The sequence below is a fragment of the Oncorhynchus tshawytscha genome, linkage group LG14 (genome assembly GCF_018296145.1).
Source record: "Oncorhynchus tshawytscha isolate Ot180627B linkage group LG14, Otsh_v2.0, whole genome shotgun sequence".
Lineage (NCBI taxonomy): Eukaryota > Metazoa > Chordata > Actinopteri > Salmoniformes > Salmonidae > Oncorhynchus > Oncorhynchus tshawytscha.
This window is the reverse complement of record NC_056442.1, coordinates 33,934,946-33,951,833: the sequence shown is the minus strand read 5'-3', so window position 1 is coordinate 33,951,833 and position 16,888 is coordinate 33,934,946. Positions and strand designations below refer to the sequence as shown.

Sequence of the window (16,888 nt, the reverse complement as noted above, 5' to 3'; positions counted from 1 at the left end):
AGGTTAGGAGTTAGGTTAAAGGGTTAAGGTTAGGGTTAGGGGATGAGTTTGCTAACATGCTAAATAGTTGCAAAGTAGCTAAAAATTAGTAAGTAGTTGCAAAGTTGCTAATTAGCTCAAATGCTAAAGTTCTCCATGATGAGATTCAAACACGCAACTGTTGGGTTGTCAGACGTTCGTGTTATACGCCTATCCATCCACCCCGACCAACCATCCTATTTTTGTTATTGCCTGTCTTATGTAACCATACCAAACATAACACATCGTACTACTTTGAGTGTCTTGGATTTGTGTTTACTATATTACGTCTAGTCTATGAGACCAGGCTGCAAAATACCCTTCCATTGCATTTGTCTCACAGTAGTACAGTATGTCATTAATCCAGAGACCGATGTGGATGCATTCTCCTGTAACCTCTTCTCTGATCGATACTGCCTGAGCGGTGAGGTTTGCAATAATCAGATTTAATAACTTGTTGTGACAGCAACATATCAAACTAGAATAGACATGATGTAAAGTTCATTTACAACAAGCCCAGTCACATTTTGCAGCAATTTAAGATATAGCTATTTACTTGTATTATTATTAGTTATTTTATTCTTAACTGCTTTAGGCAATACTGTGTACAGTTTTGCTGCAGTAGGTAGACTGACCTGATTAACAACATTAAGCACACCAGTCAACCTGCTATATGTATATTATATCATATTGAGTAGGCTGATACCCCATTTCATGGACCAAAGATCCATAGGTAAGGCTGTACATTGCAATATGATTGTTCAATATACGTGGAATAGGTTGACTGGTGAGCTTAATGTGCAATATGAATGTCAATACGCACAATAGGCTTTATTAGTGAGGTGATTTCCCACAGCTCAAGCTCCCTAATATGACCTGCTAGGTTAATATTTGTGTAAACTCTTCAGAATTGTAATCTGTGGGTGTCACTCAGTATGTTGATACCCCAATTCATGGACCCAAGATCCATAAGTAAGGCTGTACAGTGCATATACTGTAAGTATGCCCCCAATGCAATTCTAATGACTGCCACCCTCAGCCACAGAGCGATTTCAACAGATTTTTACTTTTTTTGTGCCAAATTAACTAATTTATATAACAACATTCCAACTAATGTTCACTCTAAATTCTTTCAGGCACTGAGCAAATTTCAGGTCTGCTGAGCGCAAACTTCTGTGCAAATTCCAGTGCGTGTTTACTGTGAACACTGACGCTCTACCCACTTTAAGTTACAGTTTTAACAGAGGTCATGTAGGCTACTGTGGCTATTTGATCATAATGTAGGCCTACCAGGGTGGCCTACCATCAAAAACAATGGAGAAAATGCATCCCATAACATTTTGACATGGAAATAGCTGTTCTATAATTCAGCCTACAGTAGCATCCAATGTGTGGTGTTCAATGTAGGCCTACATTCCATGAGACTTTTGAAACAAACATGCAGGACTTGACATGAACCTGTTTATCCACTTGACCTTCAGACAAGAAGGTGACTGAAAATACTGTGGTGTTGTTTGATGCAAGAAACCACTTCACAAAATAAAATGCATTATTATTCTCATACCATTATTACAGAGAATCAGACAAATTATGCTATCCTCTGTCTGTCTATTAGCTACTTAGTTTATTAAAGCCTGTCTCAAAATACAACACTGCCCCTTTAAGACAATTTAAAGCTCTTTACCTTACTCGCTTTTCAAAGATGTCAAAAATGTATACCTTTTGTGCTCTTGTAGAAAGCAATTACTCCCCTATTTTTGACTACAAATGATCTATACCTGTGCTAATAATTCACTAACTAGCAAAGGATATGAACAAAATGTGCACGTGGCTACATGCAGCTCTCGCTTTGATCTTAAAACAAGTGCATCTACTCATGACCACTCATGCTGTAAACACAATCCAGTTGAAAGTAAATGGCACAAATCCATATATGGCAATGGTTTATTTGCATATAGGTCTACTTCAGCTCTGATTGTTTATGCCACACCGGCCTGTGTAGAGTGTGGGCTGAGTCATGCGTGTCAATGTAATAGAATCCTACTCAGATGAGTTCCGCCAACAACAAAATATTTTTGCATTGATTCGATCACAATTGCCACAGTAAAGGGAAACATTGATAGTGTTAAGATCACTGAGTCAAGATCACTTTCTGAGACAAAATGCAACCCGAGATCTACCACTAAAAAAATGTTTAACATGACGTAAGCCTATGCAACATTAACCAATTAAAAACAGTACTGTAGAGATTAGTTTTCTGCAGTAAGCTATAGGCTCAATACATTATCACTGCATATTAGCTTTGCTTGAATTGCCCTGCCAATGCATTGTTGTTCGGGCCATTTTTTTACATTATATTTCCAAATTTGAGGTAAGCTATATGATCACACTGGTAGTAGATCCATTGTTGTATTACAGTACTTGTGAGGCACAGCTGAGTGAGCATACATTTCAATATTTTATTTTACTGGGCTGATGGTGCTTGTATCTGATGGTCAGTCTCAGCAGAGGGAGAGAGCAGCAGATTGACGGTCTGCCTCTCAACATCCCCCCCTCTCCCTTTCCTCCACTGACACTGACCAAAAAGGGGCACCATCTTCAAACTGATGGCGAATCTCGAGTCGCACCACATTATTTTTGCCTCATCCACACATTCATGTTGTTACTCCTATGAACAGAAAAAGAGAAATATTCCTTGATATTAAAAAAGAAACAAGCTGTTAATAATAACAACAAACAAATGCAAGCCTATAGATACACTTTCCTACTCATTCATTAATGCTGCAGTGCTTGTTGTAGCGCTGAGTGGTGTGACAGAAAAAATACGTATTTACCTGGTGGATATTTAACAACTATTTACTTAACAAACAGTAAGATATTTATGTTCTGCTAATGCTGTGTTAAAGAGATGGTTTCCACTCTAGCTTCCTGCAGTTAGTCTGGGCGTCTGATTAAGGAAATGGGGTTTGCTAGGGATGGCTTGAGCTGACAATGACTTGGTGATAAAAACCTAAAAGCTGGCATTCTATAGACAAGATGTGGTGTGTGTGACCCGAGATATAGAGAGAGCCTGGAAGAACAATGCCTCATTGTCTCATCTTCCTGGCATCTGGGAAACTAAGCGGAGTTGTAAGTAAAACAACATCCCATGCAGATAACCAGGAGATGGACCATGGTGGCTTATGGGAACGGTAAAAATGACTGACTAAGTGTTTAGGGTCTATATCAGATCTCTGTTTTTTCATTATCAGTTAAGCTCTCGGCAACACAACTTATGCGGTCGACGGTTTCATTATTTCAATAATTAATCGATGTTGAATCACGATCAACCGGTGGGTGACCAATCTCGTCCTTCTCTCTGTAGGCTGATATTTCTGAGCTGCAGTCTCAAAATTGATTCCAACCTTGATTAGCGTTATCTAGTTCAAATATGGCAATATTCCACTATTTGTATCACTTTCAATGGGGGACTTTTATTTTAAAGGCAAACTGCAAATTCCACTAATGTGGCTAATCCTTATTGTGGCTAGCTTCACACAGCTACCCCAAACCCTAACCATTTACATTTTATTTTGGTAAATTGACTGAGAACACATTCTCCTTTACAGCAAAGACCTGGGGAATGAGCCAATTGGAAGCTGTGGATGATTAGGTGGCCATGATGGTCAGATTGGGAATTTGGCCTGAACACCAGGGTTAACAACCCTACTCTTACGATAAATGCAATGGGATATTCGTGTCCACAGAGGACACCTGTTCAGTGTCCCCTCTGAAAGACCCTACACAGAGCAATGTTCCCACTCACTGCCCTGGGGCGATGGGATATAAAAATAAAAATAAACAGGAAAAAGTGCATCCCACTGGCATTCCAACTCCACTTCCAGCAGCATCTGGTCTCCCATCCAGGGAACGACCAGGACCCACCCTGTTTTGCTTCAGAAGTAAGCCAGCAGGGGGAAGCAGGGTGGTACTAACTTCAATGTAGTGACGTCCCAAGGATACGTGATAGCAATGACCGTACAGGAAACGGAGTGTTCTGTTTGGCCCTGATGTTTTTCGTGTGAGCCTGAACGCTACCCCTACAAATAGGTGGGGTTTATGACTTTGTGGCTGGGGTAACTAGTTACGACCCTCCCGCGATGTACTGGTAATACAGTACTCATCTCAGAAACGCGTGTGCTTCTCAAAACCTACAGCAGAGGACGACACTTTACATCTTTATTTTAGAGCGCGTTCTATGTTGCTCTTCATTGGACGGGTAAACTGCAGTTTGATGGTGAAGATAATGTCACTGTCATGACATTACGGGTTACTTGGGTGATGCTCGTGCGTAATTAAGCATCTGGTGCGCATCATGGGGTCCAAATAAAGGAACATTTCCATATCAAAGGTCTGTTGCTTGGACATGATGCCTTGGCATTTCGACTCAAAGTCTGTAACTGACCAATTAAGGGTTTTGAGGACTGTTGAATTGCGGGAGCTTCTGCGGGATGAAGAAAAAATCAGCCAGATCATCAGATTCAGCCAAAAGGTATTTCCCGTTTATTTACCGAAAATCTTACACACAGTTTGATGTGGTTACTGTGTGTGTATAAAGAGTGTTTTCTTTCTTGTTTTTTAATGATGAAACTTTTTATTTACATTAGAATGGGCATATTTTTTAAGGTCAGCAAATATTGCAATATAGTTATTCGCTCCTGTAAAATATGACCAAATACAGGATATAATTAGTATCATTAGTAAGATATGACAAAATATACCCCTTTACTTTTTCCAAATGTTTTTGTTACGTTACAGCCTTATTGTAAAATGGATGAAATTGTTTTTTTGACCCCTCATCAATGTTAACAAAATACACCATAATGACAAAGCAAAAACAGGTTTGTCTGTTAGTATTCAGACCCTTAACTCAGTACTTTGTTGAAGCACGTTTGGCAGCGATTACAGCCTCAAGTCTTCTTGGGTATGACGCTACAAAGCTAGGCACACGTGTATTTGGGTAGTTTCTCCCATTTGTCTCTGCAGATCGTATCAAGCTCTGTCAGCCTGGTTGGGGAGTGTCCCTGCACAGCTATTTTCAGGTCTCTCCAGAGATGTTCGATCAGGTTCAAGTCCGGGCTCTGGCTGGGCCCCTCAAGAACATTCAGAGACTTATCCCGAAGCCACTCCTGCGTGGTCTTGGCTGTGTGCTTAGGGTCATTGTCCTGTTGGAAGGTGAACCTTCACCCCAGTCTGAGGTCCTGAGCGCTCTGGAGCAGGTTTTCATCAAGGATCTCTCTATACTTTGCTCCTTTCATCTTTCCCTCGATCTTGACTAGTCTCCCAGTCCATGCCGCTGAAAAACATCCCCACAGCATGATGCTGCCACCACCATGTTTCACTGTAAGGAAGGTGCCAGATTTCCTCCAGACATGCCGCTTGGCATTCAGGCCAAATCGTTCAATCTTGGTTTCATCAGACCAGATAATCTTGTTTCTCATGGTCTGAGAGTCCTTTAGGTGCCTTTATGCAAACTCCAATCGGGCTGTCATGTGCCTTTTACTGAGGAGTGGCTCCCGTCTGGCCACTACCATAAAGGCCTGATTGGTGGAGTGCTGCAGAAATGGTTGTCCTTCTGGAGAGTTCTCCCATCTCCACAGAGGAACTCTGGAGCTCTGTCAGAGTGACCATTGGGTTCTTGGTCAACTCCCTGACCAAGGCCCTCCCCCAATTGCTCAGTTTGGCCAGCTATAGGAAGAGTCTTGGTGGTTCCAGACTTCTTCCATTTAAGAATGATGGCGGCCACTGTGTTCTGGGGGGACCTTCAATTACATTTGTTGTACCCTTCCCCTGTACCTCGACACAATCCTGTCTCAGAGCTCTATGGACAATTCCTTCAACCTCATGACTTGGTTTTTGCTCTGACATGCCCTTTCAACTGTGGGACTTTATGCCTTTCCAAATCATGTCCAATCAATTTAATTTACCACAGGTGGACTCCAATCAAGTTGTAGAAACTTCTCAAGGATGATCAATGGAAACAGGATGCACCTGAGCTCAATTTTGAGTCTCATAGCAAAGGTCCAAATAGTTATGTAAATAAGGTATTTCTGTTTTTTATTTTTTATAATTTTGCAATGAAATCTAAAAACCTGTTTTCGCTTTGTCATTATGGGGTATTGTGTGTAGATTGATGAGGAGCATGTTTTATTTAATCAATTTTAGAATAAAATGTGGAAAAAGTGAAGGGGTCTGAATATTTTCCGAATGTACTGTATGTTTTTTGAATGTCATTATCCTGTCCAGTTTCAGGGGCTTCGGGGAGCAAAGGAGACTGTATTGGTCTCCAACAGTAGATTGGCAGAGACCAGTCTCTCTCATGAGCCAGAGCTCAATACTGGTAAGCTATGGTTAGCCAAGAAGTACCAGGAACTGGAGAAATTCACCAATATCATCCAAGCCAAACAGAACCAACTTGGTGAGTCAAATTGTTTTGTATTATTTTTGGGAACATCAAAGTTTCAGAATACTTGCCATTTTCACTAACTACTTCTGCAATTTTGTCAGTTAGTCACAACTGTGTTTATGCCCCTTTCATTATACAAATCTACTGTTGCCTTTCTGGTAGTTTTACTGGAGAAACGTAGCCTTCACATGGTCCAGTGGCTTCTCCTGAACAAGCTGGCCCACTCTGAAGAAGAATGTGATGTAAGGCTGGATTAATTGTGTAACACAAATGATCAATTAAGCAATCATATTAATATCCTATTTGAGTGTAATAGTAGACTATACCAAAAATTTTGTCTTTCTATCTTATAGGCTCTCGCACAGAAATTCACAGATGGGAAAATATCCCTGGAGCATTTTGTGGAGTCATGTCAAAGATCTTGTAAGCTCTACCATATTCGTCTGGTTCAGGCAGAGAAAATCCAAGAGTTTATCAAGCCTGAACACAAACCCCAAAGGCCCACTGAGAATCACAATAGTAGGGAGCCATCAATTGACTTCCCCCTGAGCCCCCATCCCAATATCTGCCATGTTTTCTATGGCCTCACCCCTGCTATTATTCTGCCTAACGTCTACCACTCTGTCAGCTCTGCTCCGGTCCACTTCCAGATGGGTCCATATCTACCGCCCCTGAGTGACCACATCATCAACCGTGCTCAACTTATGAGGCCTGTAGCCTCACCTTTTGACACATGTAAACCTGTGGGCCTTAGAGTGTATGGAAAGGGACATGCTCCCAGGTGGCCAGCCAGGCCTGTACGTCTGCAGCGACTCAACAACATACAGTCCAGACATCTTCAGCAGGACCCACCACCACATTGACACTGTTGGGTAAAAAAAGGCATCAACTGTTACTCTTTGGACTATAATGAATTTGTGTACTTTATGATTGTGTCTGTAAAACAGCACCCCACATGTGAAACACTTTCTTTCAGAATTGATTGACAAAAGAAACAAGTTGATTAAGAGCGTTGAATAAACACATTGTGGGTTTTGTTTTATATCCAGGCTCCCCTCATGTCATTGGAACATCATACTGTAGCCATCAATGCTTTCTTGGGTTAGGAAAACCCTGAACTCACTGTGCCTTAGTGCAGTGGGTCACAAGGTGAACTTGAATGCTTCACCTACCTATACTTGATAGCTCAGATCATCCTCTCTCCACAGAGACTCTTGCTAAGGTCAGCCAAGGACCACATCTAGGACTGTCAAACTGACAGTTTCTTCAAGCCTCAAAATTACACATGTTCACTATACTTTTTATTACATCCAAACCTAATGTTGAATCATTGTTCCGAAAATCCAGGTTAGTCGAGGTAATTTGTAAAGTGACTATGCAGAGATAATAAACAGCGAGTAGCAGCAGTATAAAAACAAAGGGGGGGGGGGTCAATGTAAATAGTCCAGGTAGCCATTTGATTAGATGTTCCGCAGCCTTAGGGCTTGGGGGTAGAAGCTGTTAAGGAGCCTTTTGATCCTAGACTTGGCGCTAGGACCGTGCGGTAACAGAGAGAACAGTCTATGACTTGGGTGAGTGGAGTCTTTGACATTTTTTTTATGAAAGCACAGTTGCCTGATTCCATTGAATGACTAACACTGTCTACAGTACTGAGTGGCTGTCATTTGTTCCCCCAGTTATGTGGATCACCAGACCAAGGATTCGCCTGATCAGCCATAGGGTTAGCCAGACTGCCATCTAGCCTAATCAAGCTCACTGCACTAATTAGCTGTCAGAGAGAGGCCAGTGAGTTTACAGGGGCTGATTAGTGATGCGGAGGACGTGAAGGCCTTTGTCAGACAGCTTACTTCTGTTACAGCTATGTCAACAGCCCCTATTGTCCTAAGCGGCTCAAATTGGGCAATTTTCTCATCTGTCATCTAATCGTCATGCGCCTGTCAACTCCACATCTCTGTCTCTCCTTTCTTGGTTGAAGTTAATGGGCTCAAGTTATTTTATTTCAATAGGTGAGCACTAGATACAATTTGCATGCCACAAATGATGCTACAAAGGATCACAATTACTAAAGGAGTTTAGATTTAATGACACTATCCCATCATTGAAAAGTATCTGTAAGGAACCTCTTCAATGCACAGCAGTACCAAATAAGGCTATCACTCAGGAATACATCTTCATGAGGGTGTTTATATTTCCCTCCTAGAACAACTAGCTATGTGTATAGGGATTATGGGGTATCTGTGTCACTATCCGTTGGTATAGTAGGTATTGGGTGACTCTTAGAGGGGTTTAATAGTGTAAGAATACATGTGGGGCAGCTTTGGCTGACCTAGTTCTGTGAATGTTCTCTAACTAACAAGCACCTGTGTTCTGCATTCCAAATGGCACACTATTCCCCATGGGCCCTGTCAAAAGTAGTGCACCCCTGCACATCAAGTCAGTACAGGTACTCCCTGTAATTAGCGTAATTTATTTTTACTTAGTTATTCACTGTGTATTTATTCCTCGTGTCACTATTTTTTTTTTACATTTATATTTTATCTTTAACTATGCATTGTTGGAAAAGGCCCCATAAGTAAGCATTTCACCGTTAGTCTACACCTGTTGTTTACTAAGTATGGGACAAATACATGTGATTTCAATAGGGAATACAGAGTCATTTGGCACTCAACTCTGAACACTAAGCAGAAAAAGGCTACCACAGACAACCAAATAACCATGTAGTTATTTTACTAATAATAAATAATATTTTACTCCTAAAATAGCACAACATGACATAATAAATAACATATTTAGGAGACCCAACATTCATAATTATTTTGGACTCTTCAAGACTTGTTCCAAAATTGCAGTTACTGTATACCAGCAGTAATAAAGTAATATAAAACAACTTCACATGCAGTGGTAATATGAACAGTACCACCTCCTTATCTAAAAGTTAATGGTTATGGCATTGGATTGCTTACTAGAATGTTGGATTATTTGTTATGAATACAAAACCACCAGGATTAGGCATTAAACAAAAAATAAATGATCATGGATGTTTTGAGGGAAAGTTCTCCTTTTACAAATAGGCATAATACATAACACAACTTAAATAACATTTGATGGTCACATTATGAACCTTATAGACCAGTGAGGAAGCATAATATATCATCCCTAACCTACTGTAAACACAAGCTACATAAACCGCCGCTAGTCTGTCGGGCCATTCATTCCATTATTGAGTCACAAAGTTGTATCAATAGTCTGTGTGTCGCCCATAGTCTCTGGTACAAGGCATCATGGATACACGTGGGGTCACACATCCCTGCAGGGGGTGTATGTTCCTGTACAGAAGTCAGATTCGTAGCCTGAGTGCCAGTCTGTTTGTGCCATCATGCCAACTCCTTGTCAATCATTGCCAAGGCTTGACAAGGACATCAATGGAGTTGGCAAGAGCACAAACAGATCTGGGACCAGGCTAATACTTGTGTGGTTCCTCCTTTAAATTAAGATGTGCTCTGCCTGTACAAGCGGTCATAGTTTTGAACATCATAGTCAGTAGGAGAAATCCACACAGCAATCCGTCACGATGATACAGGTTAGATAAAGAGACTCCCAGGACTGCTGAGATCTCATCACATGCATCTTGATTTTCTCATATATGACAAACATTACAATGTTCCAGGAGCCAACGTGAAGGAAAGAAGGCATGAACCTGAAGGGGAAGGAGAATCAGATTATTTAACCAAGCAGAACGATTTGCTTAATTCACTGTTCATATCTTGGAATTGTCTTGATTCAGCTAAAGATGATTTGAAAGCAATTTGGCTTTTGATCACTACACACCCTTTATAGAAGGCTTTGGGTCCCTCGTTTCTCATCATTGTAACAGCGCAGTTAATAGTACTGTTGTATTTTCCAGCTGAACAGTTCAAGAACCGGGTCTTTACTACATCTACAGGAGACGCCACAATAGTGGTGATGAATCCAGAACTGAAGGCTGCCGTGAAATGGCAGGGCAGGTTATCTGTAAAAATAAAAAAATATATATAAAACATAAAAATTATATTACTTAATATACACTTTGAAGTAATTGTAACTATTCAAATGTAAACGTGTAGGTGTAAAACAAATGACATGCCTGCCTACCAGTCACGATGTTATACTTCAGGATAAGTTCCTTGATGATGTCATAAGTCACCAGCTCCGAACAATTCACTATGTCGTTACGAGTTATGTTTGGGCCACAACCTGGAAGATACATTTTTAATGAAACTGTCAATTATAACTTCAGAATCTTCTTTTTATACATGTAAAGCCAAAGTAGTGTTTCTAATTGCAGTAGGCCTAGCTTTCCAGAGTCCTCTGATGCTCTCAGTCCTGGCGATGGTTCTGTAGGCATCCATGATGCCGCTATATCTCTTTACCCCTTCAGCTTCCCTTACTTGAGCCTGGAACTGCACTTTCACCATGTCTGTTGGCTGAGCAAAGGCTACTGCCATGGCCCCGGTCGTACAGCCTGCCACCAGCCGACTCGAAATGCCTGCATCTACGAGAGTAGAGAGGAGTAGCGAGGATGAGAGATGCAGTCATAAAACACCAAGCCATATTCTTTCAGCCACATTCCTTATCTTCTACTTCCACCAGATAAAATGTGATTGAGAGATCAATAAACTGGTATTTTATACTGAAAATGTCTGTTTCGTACTGTCTGTAGAACTGCTTCATGGAGTCAGAGACCGATGCGGACCGAGGCAAAGCTCATCTGTCTCTGGAGACCCGCCACCAGGCCGTTGTAGAGGCTCCTGGGCCCCTCCGTCTTCACCATGGTGTTGATGGTGCCAAACCACACCTCTATACTTCACCATCTTCCCTTCAGAGGACTTGGGCTCGCCCTGGATCCAAGAAAGACAAACACGAGTGTTAATTCATCTGTCTTGAAAGTAATCCTAGTGACTATTCAATCAAGACAGAATACCTTTACGCAATCATTATGTAAAGCATGGCTACATTGCAATGACCATACTAGCATACCTGAATGGCGCAGCGGTCTACGGCAGAATACATTATGCTAAATTATGTCAGTTTCACAGATCATAACAGTCAATGTTCTGTTGAACCTTAAAAACATGCATTTAGTTATATGTCAAAAATTGGTAACCTTCAGTAATACTGAACAAACTGATTGACAAGATACCGTAGGTCTTAGAAACAATTAATTTAATTTGCAGCAGGGAGCCAAGGCAATAAGACTAGTTGAAATAGCATAGACCCAACTTAGACTTTCTAATAATTATGTAACACTCCATAATAGTGGTGTGGTCACCCATCTACTCAGCCAATGCATACATGTCCCTGATAGGCTGTGTGCCTGAGCAGTCTCTGGTATCAGGAACAGAAGTGGCTCTTGAATAGTGTGTGACTGCCTTGGGACACAGAGAATAGAACACTAGCCCACTAACCCGGACACCTGCAGAAATCCAAACAAAGGTGACATCACTTTAAGAACAAACTGTTCATCACTTTGTTGGAAAAACAAGGACAACTACAGGTTTGTCAATCCTGTTGACTACTTGAATTGTTTTTCTTCCCCTGTGACAATCCTTGAAAGGCTATGGGAGTCTCCCACGTCCTTGATCATGGGTGCACACAGCAATAAAAAACACTGGCAAACCATTTAATTAATAAAACCAATATTTATATTAAATTCACACATTCTTTACATAATTAGAAAGCACTGTACATGAGCAGCCACTTATGTAATCAAGATGTGTGGACATTCATAAACCTTTAGAAAACATACACCCAACCGTATATACATCACAACATCAAATAGTATTTAGAGAAAGTGCTAATGTTCATCCTTAAAATGAGATGCAAATCTTTGCTGCTCTCTTGGTCTCTTCGGTCTTCACGGACGATGGTGATATATTTGGCCTGGGATGAGGAACACGCCGGGAGAGAATCTCATGTCTAAGAGAGCTCTATATCTGGGGGAAAAAGAAAAGAGATTCAATCAATTGTTTAGCATCGAACCTGGCCTATTGTTCTTAGTTTTGTAAGCAAACAGCATTCATCATTAAGCTTTAAATGTGAATACCGGAAGATATAAAAAACATGATAATGCAAATATTTAAATGTCAACCATGGTGTTCATTTTTAAAATGCATTTCACCTTTATTTAACCAGGTAGGCTAGTTGAGAACAAGTTGTCATTTACAACTATGACCTGGCCAAGATAAAGCGTAGCAATTCGACACATGCAACAGAGTTACACATGGAATAAACAAAACACAGTCAATAATACAGTAGAACAAAGGAAAACAAAAAGTCTATATACAGTGAGTGCAAATAAGGTAAGTTAAGGAAATAAAACATTTTGCTCCCTCTCCTCTAGTGTACTGCCTATGGGCTCACCAGAGCTCCAAGCTTCCGGGGTGTCAGTCTGTAGACCCAACTTCTCCCTCTCCCCCCCCTGTTGGGTGAGGCTGGGGTGGTAGGAGTAGTCTAAGGCTTGGTGCTCCTCTGGTGCCTCCAGCCTATCCAGAGAGGCCAGGTCTGGGTCTGACAGCAGGCTGGACAAGGGGCTGGTTCTGTCTGTTAAGAGATGTAATCTCATTCAGAGGCCTGGGCTACACCACTGCCTCCTCATCTGTAATGAACACGATGGGAGACAGAGCTGGTTTCAAGTGCGGGGTGCAGCAGGTGTTAATTGTAAAGAACCACAGGAGGAGGCAGGTAGCTGGGTCCAGGAGCAGGCAGGTGGTCATACACAGGGGGTCCAAAAGGGTAACAGTACAGGCAGGGAAATGGCTAGTAACGTAGTCCGGGAGATCAGGCAATAGGTTGATAACATTAATCCGATAGGCTAAAGTAAAGTACAGGCAGGGAATAGGCTTCGTTAGTGAGGCAGGCCAAAACTATCATACACAGGAGGATTAAATTACGTGAAAAACAGAGCTCACAAAACAAACAATACCTCACAATAAAAGGGTGCAAAGAACTGAACTAAATAGTGTGTGATGACATACAGGTGTGTGAACAGGTGATCAGAATTCAGGGGATTGGGATCTGGAGAGTGAGCTGCATTCAGGGGATCTATGTGTTTGACAGTGTGAGCTGGAAAGTGAGCTGTGTTCAGGGGATCTACGTGTTTGACAGAGTGAGTTGGAAGCAGACGTTACAGTATCGTCTCCATGCAATTCTGTTCCTGTAGACCTTTTAGAAAGGAGAGGGAAGTGTTGAGTGGCCTGACTGTAATAAGTAATAATAATGTAATCAACAAGAAAATCCCCAAGGCTTACACATTAAGTAACATATTTTGGACACCCTTTGGATAGGTTGTAGCAGTATTTATTAGAGAGGGGTAAATATAAAGATTTTGTTCGAGCGCCAGGCAGGTATTAACCATGCCGAAAGGAAAAGAGTAGAACAGAGAGAGTACCACTATCAGACCCACACACATCAGCAGAAGAGACTGCCTAAAGTGTAGCCTGTTTGCCAGATAGCCAGTGGAGAGAAAATAGAAGACACATCACAGCACAGGGTAACCCCATCAATAATGCCTCATACAATAATAAATGGCAGATCAATTGAACGGCAACTTCATTAGAAACAATTTACAAGAACCCTGTCATCAACAGAGGATTTACAATAATCTGTATTACCTTCCAGTGGAGGAGTGCAGAAGGTATGAATGTGGGGGGTGTCCAGAGACAAAACAAAGGCCTTAAAATGTCCACAATCTTCTTGGCCACATGTCATTAGTACACACCAACTCAATAGTTAAAATAACAATACACAACTTGCAAGCAACCTCACTTTTAACTCAAATGTCCACCCAAATACTTCTGGCAGGGCAATAATAGTCCAGCTTTAATGAACTTCAATAGGAAGTGCATTTGAAAAATCGAAAGTCTGTTGCAGGGTAAAGCACTGGAACGATATAGGGAAGAACAAGAGATCTTAGCTGTGGTCTTCAGGCGTGCCGGTGTACTGTCTGACCGTCTGACGGTTTGTATGTCAAAGCTTCGCAACAAAGTTGCTACTAATCCATGCAATCCATAACCGGCTGCGGTCCCAAACGATAACAACCACGACCTAGAGCGGTCACACCGATGATTGAGTTAAATACTTCATAAACTACACACGCTGAAAATGAACAAGGACATCTAGAGCATAGCACACCCAATCAAACCGTCGCGCCAACCAAGAGCTCCCTCCCAGAGCGCTGAAAGAGCCATCTTTAATTCTTCCTGCCTTAATGCTGATGCGCTCTTAAAGTGGCAGCGCATAGTGAAGGTTCCGTGCAGGATTTCGCCACAAGGTTTATGTCCCAAATCACACCCTAGTCCCTATATAGTGCACTACTTTTGAACAGAGCCCTATGGGAATAAGGTGCCATCTAGGAGATGTGAAAGCATCTCACCACTGATGAGGTTATTAACATCCCCAACCAGGTGGGTGGACTTGAGGAGGAGCTGAGAGGAGTCTGTCCCTGTGCTCATCCAGTCTGGAGAGAGGAAGGTAGGGGTGGACAACTCACAGCTGAAGTACCTCTGGATGTCATCCAAAAACACAACAAGCACATTCCTGACTGAAAAGTTACATTGGTGAAACTTTCTGTGTGGGTATACAGTAAACACAGTCCTGCCCTGTGGGCCCTGGTCAAATGTAGTGCACTACATATGGAATATGATTACATTTGGGACACAGCCTGTGAGGTGTGGAAGGAGGTACAGTACCTGAGTGCTGAGAACAGAACTGAGCTGGAGGGATGGGCGTCCCTCGCAGCAGCACTGGTGGGACGGCCCACTACCCCCCCAATGTAACCATTACATTTGTTAAAGTGGTTCTCCAAAGTGAATTTCAGGCAGGTGTGTATGATACACTTTATATTGCTTCCCATTGAAAAGCATTTCTTACATGTTAAAGAAAGAATTGTGAGGGACAGAGCTAGAGAAACGAGCCCTACAGTACCTTTCTGACAGCAGCCTGTCGAGATTGTTGGGGTGTGGAGTTGATCCTCTGCTCTGTGTAGTGGCTGATGTGGGAGGGGAAGCTGCTGTATGTGGGTGGCTGTGGTGTGGTACTAGAGGAGGAGGGTCTGGAACAGAGCCTGACAAATAAACACACACACCACAGCTGTTAAACCTACACAGATCTTCAAGTATAACAAAATACTGATGCACTCAAAACCTTTTGTGATTATTATGAGCCGTTCTGGCTCAGACAAGGCTACTTACTTTCTAGTTCTTTAGGAAGAACCTAGGGGCGGCAGGGTAGCCTAGAGGTTAGAGCGTTGGACTAGTAATTGGAAGGTTGCAAGTTCAAATCCCTGTGCTGACAAGGTACAAATCTACTGTTCCTAGGCCATCATTGAAAATAAGAATTTGTTCTTAACTGAGGATTGTGGATCTGGAAGAAGTAGCCTGTGTTTATCAAACAGTAGATCAGTTCATCATGACATGGTCTGACAGAGGGCATTCTCAACTAAGCTGGTTCCAATAATCTCATCAGCACATTTGTTCATAATCATCCAAACAATCAATAATATGAATTGTTAACCATTGAATCTTTGGGCCCATTAAAATGGAATATTAAATAAACAGTATGTGTTGTCTAAACCTTTGGAGTAAGCTACGTGTATATAGTTGGTACACAGGTAGTCTACCTGTACTCATGCTGGCGGTCCCAGACGGGGCAGTGACTGTCTGCTGTGGTGACTGGTTCAGCAGAGTCCTCCATTACGTAGGACACACAACATCTAGGCAGCCCTCCACTACGCTCAGCTAGAGGACAGCCTGCCAAGGAGACAACACAGGACTCACAACCATCAATCATCAACAAGGTGTTAAAGGACACAATCAAAGTGGATGACCCTACTGGAAGTATACATCCCAAATGGCACCCTATTCACTATATAGTGCACTACTTTTGACCAGAGCCCTATGGGCCCTGAAATCCTGGACTTGTATGAATAACATTGAGCAGCGAAATTTTGAACAACTTGATAAACAAACACCACAAATCTAATTACTAAATTGAAAGTGCATCACCCCCAGACGTTTAGTTACTACTTAGAACAAAAGCAGAAAAAACTAAGCGCACAATTTCAACAACTAAACAAGTTCAAGCCGAGAAGTCATTTGAAAGAGTTAGAACATTTCTGTGAGACAACTTAAAGACGAAATCCATTAAAGCCAAGATAATGGAATTCATTGCCCTTGACAATCAATCGTTCTCTGTAGTGGATGATGTTGGCTTTCGCCGACTGGTCGAGCACCTCGAGCACCAGGCCACACTTCCAAGTAGGCGCTATTTTTCAGATGTTGCCCTAGCGGAGTTACACAGTATTGTTGAAGCGCACATCCATGAGCTACTTGCTACTGATATTAGCTTCACGACTGACATTTGGACCAGCGATGTGAGCCCCATGAGCAT

At 41.9% G+C, this 16,888-nt stretch overlaps 1 pseudogene; it reads right to left on the bottom strand.

Moving 5' to 3' along the window:
* Window positions 1-9,230: 9,230 nt before the first annotated feature.
* Window positions 9,231-11,512, bottom strand: LOC112267424 (annotated as a pseudogene).
* Between the last annotated feature and the right edge of the window lie 5,376 nt (window positions 11,513-16,888).